General features: G+C 40.1%; 1 long non-coding RNA gene across 1 annotated transcript; it reads right to left on the bottom strand.

Moving 5' to 3' along the window:
• Positions 1–3,573: 3,573 nt before the first annotated feature.
• LOC110743197 lies at positions 3,574–6,009 on the bottom strand. The gene is made up of 2 exons (XR_002521847.2): positions 5,960–6,009; positions 3,574–3,967 (listed from the first exon to the last, which is right to left on the bottom strand). It is a non-coding gene; the product is annotated as an uncharacterized LOC110743197 (long non-coding RNA).
• Between the last annotated feature and the right edge of the window lie 1,054 nt (positions 6,010–7,063).

Here is a 7,063-nt window from a genome sequence, read left to right as displayed (position 1 = left end):
CAGGAAGGTTTAAGTATTATTGAGATAATTTAAATAGTTCATATAACTTAAGGTTTTGCGGCTGGCTGCAGTGGCTCATGCCTGTAATCCCAGAACTTTGGGAGGCCAAGCGGCCGCATCACTTGAGGTCAGGAGTTTGAGACTAGCCTGACCAACATCGTGAAACCCCGTCTCTACCAAAAATACAAAAATTAGCTGGGAGTGGTGGCATGCTCCTGTAGTCCCAGCTACTCAGGAGGCTGAGGCAGAAGAATCTCTTGAACCCAGGAGGCAGAGGTTGCAGTGAGCTGAGATCACGCCCCCGCACCCCCACCTCGGCGAGAGCGAGAGAGTTTGTTTCTGAAAAAAAAAAAAAAAAAAAAAAAGATTTTGCTCCTTTTCAATACACAAATAAATCTCTGAGAATTCTGAAAATCTTCAACTCATTTTTAGAAAATTACTTAGGTTGGGAAGTAAACATCACTTGTAAAAATGATCTGTTAAGTATTCATTTCTGTATATATTATGCTTTCTACATATTATGCGTATACAGTCAGCCTGTGTATCCATGGGTTCTGCATCTGTGGATTCAACCAATCATAGACCAAGATATTTTAAAAGAATAAAACAAAAGGTGATCAACAATTAAAAAAACAAGTTAAAAAACAATAAACAACTATTTACATAGCATTTATATTGTATTAGATATCATAATAGAGATTTAAAGTACACAGGAGGATTCGCATAGTTTATATGCAAATATGACGCCATTTCATATGAGCGACTTGGTATCCTCAGACGTCCTGGCACCAAGCCCTATGGGTGCTCAGGAATAACTGTATTCCATTTATATTCCAGTATTCTCAGAACTAGGGTGTGGAAAGTCTACTGGATTTTATTCAGTCCTGAAGCAAGCACCTCACAAGAGGAGATTATTTTTTCCACACTGCTGCAGTTGAGAATATTTCCTCCCAGGAGGCTTCTGTGACTAACAAATACAGTAAAGTCAATCACTGATGGAAGTGATAAGGATATTGTGTGTGGTGGTGACACATGAATGTCATGGCAGCAATATCGGTTGATAGCCCCTTCTGATAAGAGCAGCCAAAAAACCCCAATTATTGTAATGAGCGCAAAAACCCACTACTGTTCACTTTCTTTCCCCTTGGGAACACTGACTCGCAGTGGACTCACCCCCACCGTGTCCAGCGTGTCCTTTCCTGCCCTTCCTCCTCCCCTGTCCCCAGCTCCTCCTCTCCTTGTTGAACTTTCTCCTCCTGGCCCTGGATTCTGCCTCTCACATTCTGTTAGGCTCTGCCACTCTCCCTCTCCATCTTTACTTCACCTCGGGGAATCAACCAAATAGTTGATCTTGTAAAGTTGCTCATTTAAACACTGTTTTCCTCTAAAAACCCATATTTTTTTCAAAGTCTTCTGAGCCCTCAATTTATTTCCTCAGTAGAAAAATTAATGTAGGCCAGGTGCAGTGGACTCATGCCTGTAATCCCAGCACTTTAGGAGGCCAAGACGGGCAGATCACCTGAGGTCAGGTGTTCGAGACCAGCCTGGCCAACACAGCGAAATCCTGCCTCTACTAAAAATACAAAAATTTAGCTAGACATGATAGCGTGCCTGTAGTCCCGGCTACTCAGGAGGCTGAGGCAGGAGAATCACTTGAACCTGCAAAGTGCAGGCTGCAGTGAGGCGAGATCACGCCACTGCACTCCAGTTTGGGCGACAGAGTGAGACTACGTTTCAAAAAAAAAAAAAAAGAGAGACAGAAAAATAAATGAAAAGCTTTCCACTGTTTCTTAGGAGATGCATTGCCAAATATTTTTCTAAGCCCATGGCAATATTTTTTCTTTCTCTTTTTCAAAGAGGTGGAAATAGCTGCAGATAAACCACTCCCACAACTCAAGTGGTTTGACTTGAAAATGTGAGCTGAATAAATGACCTATTTTTTCTTGTCGTACTAGTAGTTATTTTATGTAGATGATCTTATTTAAATACCTACATACAAGTAAAAAAAGAAAGTAGTTTTAGCATTTTGGGAGAGGAGGTGCTTTTAAGATATTAAATAATTTTAGTCATTACTTTCACTGACTTTGAACACAGCTTCCCTAGACATGAGCAGGCATGCTTGTCTTCTAACGGAGGCCTGAACGGTCTGCCTTGAGCATCAGGACTTGATGTTGCCTCAGAACATGTTCAGCTGATAACACAGAGGTCACACTGGCCTTCTCTAGAAGGCTTTGCTTTCCTTCCCAGGTGATCGCACCATCCAGGCAGCTTGCTCGCTGCAATCCTAACTGAGGCCAGCCACTCGGTAGAAATGGACAGTTCCCAAAGAGCCAGAAAGTTAGGGCTGGGAGAACTTAGTCCAGTAGCTTTCCCTAAACCAGTTGTTTAAGGAATATTGCTCTTTGTAAATGTTAGGAAAAAAGTGCTGTTCCTCTTCCTGTCCACAGCCCCCTGAAGCACCCTGAGAGCCCTGGAGCTCCAACAGCCCAGAGCGGAAACACTGAGAAATAGTTCCGCTCCCGCTGGTGAAAGATGGAGCTCGGGGAAGCCAGCCAGGCTGCCAGGGAGTGGCATGGCAGGATCCAGAACCCTAGGATTCCGACCATGGCCCACAGTACTTCCCTTTAGGCAAGGCCACCTTTAATTTCCCATGAGCACTCCTTCGTTCATGTACTGCATTTATTTGCTATTGCACCTAAAACATAGATGTGTGCAAAATGACAGACTGTTTTTCCAAAGGCTCATTTTAACACCTATTCTGACTTAGCACTTAAAATTCAGAATGTTCCCATTTCTAGGGAATGTCTAGACTTTAAGAAATCATCATTTGATTTTAAGGCAATGTATGGGTCAATGAAGCCCAGCAGACATTCATTATAGACATTATAGACATTCATTATATCTATTATAGAACATATGCCTCCTCCACTGATACAGAGTACAACAAAACAAAGTTACTCAAGCTTCAATTTTTGAAAGGTTACATTTCAAAATTTCCCTAGTATGTCAGTGGGTTATGTACATCTCTCTGTAGGAATATGTGTACTAAAATGTAGAAAACAGGGTCCAGGCCGGGCGTGGTAGTTCATGCCTATAATCCCAGTGCTTCAGGAGGTCGAGGTAGGTGAATCACCTGAAGTCAAGATCAGCCTGGCCAACATGGCAAAAGCCTGTCTCTACCAAAAATACAAAAATTAACCAGGCGTGGTGGTGGGCACCCATAATCCCAGCTATGTGGGAAGCTGAGGCATGAGACTTGCTTGAACCCAGAAAGCGGGGTTGGAGTAAGCTGCGATTGCACTATTGCACTCCACCCTGAGGGACAGGGCAACACTCTGTCACAAAAAAAAAAAAAAAAAAAAAAAAGAAAGAAAGAAAGAAAGAAGGAAGGAAGGAAAGAAAGAAAGAAAGAACAAAAAAGAAAATGGGGTCTAAGCTCCAAAAGCATATTCATCTTCTAATGCACAAGTGTACTTCTACTTCCTGCTCTGAGGCTTTGCAGAACATACATCCTTAGAACTCATCATCCTGTACATGTTCACATTTTTAAAAAGATCACAGACAGCCATGAAAGGTTTGTGCATAAAATTTATTTAACTTCAACTGAACAAAACCCAGATAGTAGAAAACTGCAGTAAGTGGAACAGTGTTTGACTATTGCAAGGAATTCTGTGATGAAAACTAGAAGTATGTGGAACCATTTTGAAATCCGCACAATCAGAAGTTCTGCCTCTGGTATAGGGTCACCTGATGAAAGGCAAGGGATGTCCTCCAGGATACATTGTTCTAGTAAGATGCAGGAAAGGGGGGATTTCATCTTCCAAAGAGTTGTCAGTGGGAGTTCACAAAGGCCCTTGGAAATAAGCTCAGGGTATCCACTAAAGGAGGTGCAGCCCCTTTCACATGCTTTTCCTTCCTCTTCCTTCCTTCCTGCATGCCCTACTTCCCTCACTTCTAGTCTCAGGTTCTTTAAAAAACATAAAATTTTATAAGTAAGTATAATAGTATTCTTGGGCTTGTAACATATACAGAGGTAATAAGTATAACAATAATAGCACAAAAACAAGTGAAGAGGACCTAGAGCTATAAAGAAGAAATTTGTTTATATCTCACTGGACATAAGTTAGTATAAACTTAAGTAGATTCTGATAAACTGAGAAGGAGATTGTGTGCCCTCAAGGATTCACTAAGGAGATAAGTCAAAATATGGTTAAAAATAATTTAAGAAATTAAGTTGTTAAACTAGAAAATACTTAATGCGAAAGAAAGCAATGAAGAAGAAGCAAAGCCACAAAAAGACATGAGACATATGGAAAACAAAAATTAAAATTGCAGATACAAATCCAGCCATATCAATAGTAACACTAAAAATGAATGAATTAAACAATCCAATCAAAAGAACTAAAAATTATCCAACTATATGCTATCTACAGGAGACAAACTTTAGATTCAAAGATATAAATACACTAAAAGAAAAAGGTATCATACAATTTGCCACAGTAAGAGCAAGAATAGCTATGCTAATACCAAACAAAATAGACTTTAAATCAAACAGACAAAAAATACTAAAGATAAAAAGGAACATTTTACAATGATAATAGTGTATTTTACAGTGATTACAATACCAATCCATCAGGAAGATATAACGATTACAAATATGTATGCACCTAACAACAGAGTTCCAAAATACAAGAAGCAAAAAATGACAGAACTAAAGGAATAAATAAATAATTTAACAATAAAAGTTTCAGATTTTGAAACTGCCTTTGTAAATTTTAACAGTGAGAAAATTATAACAGTGAAAGAGATCTGATCTAACCAACTCCATCTTGACTTTAATCTCCAAATTGCCCTGGGTCATTATTGGGCATGGGCCAAGCTAACTTTGGGAGAAATGATTCTAGTTTATAGTTTAGATGATAATAGCCCTGCCCCCCAAAATTAAACTGCCTTTGTAAAACTAATGAACCAGGTTAGGAGAATGTGAGGGGCCTGAATTCTGCTAATACATAGGTGTAAAGATTATCACTTATTTTTTACAGAGGTCACAAGATTTGCAACTTTCCCAATTACTATAAATAACTTGACTATTGTAGACCCTAACATTTGAGATGACTTTCCAGGCTTTTGCATTTCTGACAACCAGATGGCCCTACTTGAACCTGTACCTCTTGAATTCTTGGTTCAACTCGTCCTCTGGCCCCTACCCAGAAGCTGACTTAGTACACAAGGAATATTTAGTTTCTTAGTACACAAACTCCTGCCCCCCAAACTATCCTTGAAAAGCCCTAGCCTCCAAATTTTTGTGAGGCTGATTTGAGTAATAATATAACTCCAGTCTCTTGTTTAGCCAGTTCTATGTGTATTAAACTCTTTCTCCACTGCAATTTCCCCGTCCTCATAAATCGGCTCTATCTGGAAAGCAGGCAAAATGAACCTGTCAGAAACTTACAAATCCAATGCCCCGTTTCCTTTCTTCTCTTTTTTTTTTTTTTTTCTTTTTTGAGTCTCACTCTGTCACCCAGACTGGAGTGCAGTGACATGATCTTGGCTCACTGCAAACTCCGCCTCCAGGGTTCAAGCAGTTCTCCTGCCTCAGCCTCCCAAGTAGCTGGGATTACAGGCGCATGCTGCCACACCTGGCTAATTTTTGTATTTTTGGTAGAGACAGGATTTCTCCATGTTCGCCAGGCTGGTCTCAAACCCTGGACCTCAAGTGATGTGCTGGTCTCGGCCTCCCAAAGTGCTGGGATTATAGGCGTGAGCCACCACGCCCGGCCAATGCCCCATTTTCAATAATGGATAGAACAACGAAGAGTAAGATCAACAAGGAAATAAAAGACTTGAACGACACTATAACGAGACCTAAAAAACACCTATATTAGTCCGTTCTCACACTGCTAAGAAGAAATAGCCGCAGCTGGGTAATTTATAAAGGAAAGAGGTTTAATTGACTCACAGTTCAGCATGGCTGGGGAGGCCTCATGAAACTTACAATCATGACAGAAGGCAAAGGAGAACCAAGGCACCTTCTTCATAGTGTGGAAGGACAGTGTGAGTGCAAGCAGGGGAAATGCCAGATGCTTATGAAACCATCAGACCTCGTGAGACTTACTATCATGAACACAGCATAGAGAAAACCACACTCATGATCCGATTACCTCCACCTGGTCCCACGCTTGACACATGGGGATTACGGGGATTACAATTCAAGATGAGATTTTGGGTGGGGACACAGCCAAACCATATCAACATCTCTCGAACAGTTTACCCAACAACAACAGAATAAATGCTAATATTTTTAAGTGCAAATAAGACATGCTCCAAATGCAAATCTAAACCACAAGGAGAAAGAATGTCACACCTGCCAGAATGTCTATATTTAAAAGGAGAGATTACAAGGAGTATTCGTGATGATATGGAGAAACTGGAAGCTTCATGCATTGCTGGTAGGGATATAAAATGGTGCAGCTGCTTTGGAAAACTATTTAGCAAGTCTTCAAAATACTAAACATAGAGTTATTATATTACCCAGAAGCTCCACTTTTATGTACTCAAGAGAAAATAAAGTATATTCTATATCTACACAAACATTGCATATGAATGTGCTTAGCAGTGTTATTCACAACAGCAAAAAAAAAGTGGAAACAATCCAAATGTCCATCAACCAATGAGTGGATAAAGTGTGGTCAATCCCTACAATGGAATATTGTTAGGAAACAAAAATAAATGAAGCACTGACAAATGCTACAACACAGATGAATCTTGAAAACGTTATGCTAAGTGAAAGAAGCCAGTCATAAAAGGCCACATAGTGTATCATTCCGTTTATATGTAATGTCCAGAAGAGGCAACTCTAAAAAGACAGGAAGTGGTTGCCAGACAGGGAGCTGAGAGGAAGGCGAAGCACAGGGAGTTACTGCCGATGGGTACAACGTTTCTTTTTGGGGTGAATTTTTCAAAATGTACTGTGGTAATTGTTTTATAGCACTTGAAGTTCATAAAATTTAGAGTTGCCTTCTTTTCAAAAGTACTCTGTTGATCAAAAATGATTTTTTGAGAG

The sequence above is a fragment of the Papio anubis genome, chromosome 6 (assembly GCF_008728515.1).
Source record: "Papio anubis isolate 15944 chromosome 6, Panubis1.0, whole genome shotgun sequence".
Lineage (NCBI taxonomy): Eukaryota > Metazoa > Chordata > Mammalia > Primates > Cercopithecidae > Papio > Papio anubis.
This window is presented reverse-complemented; position numbering and strand designations above follow the sequence as displayed.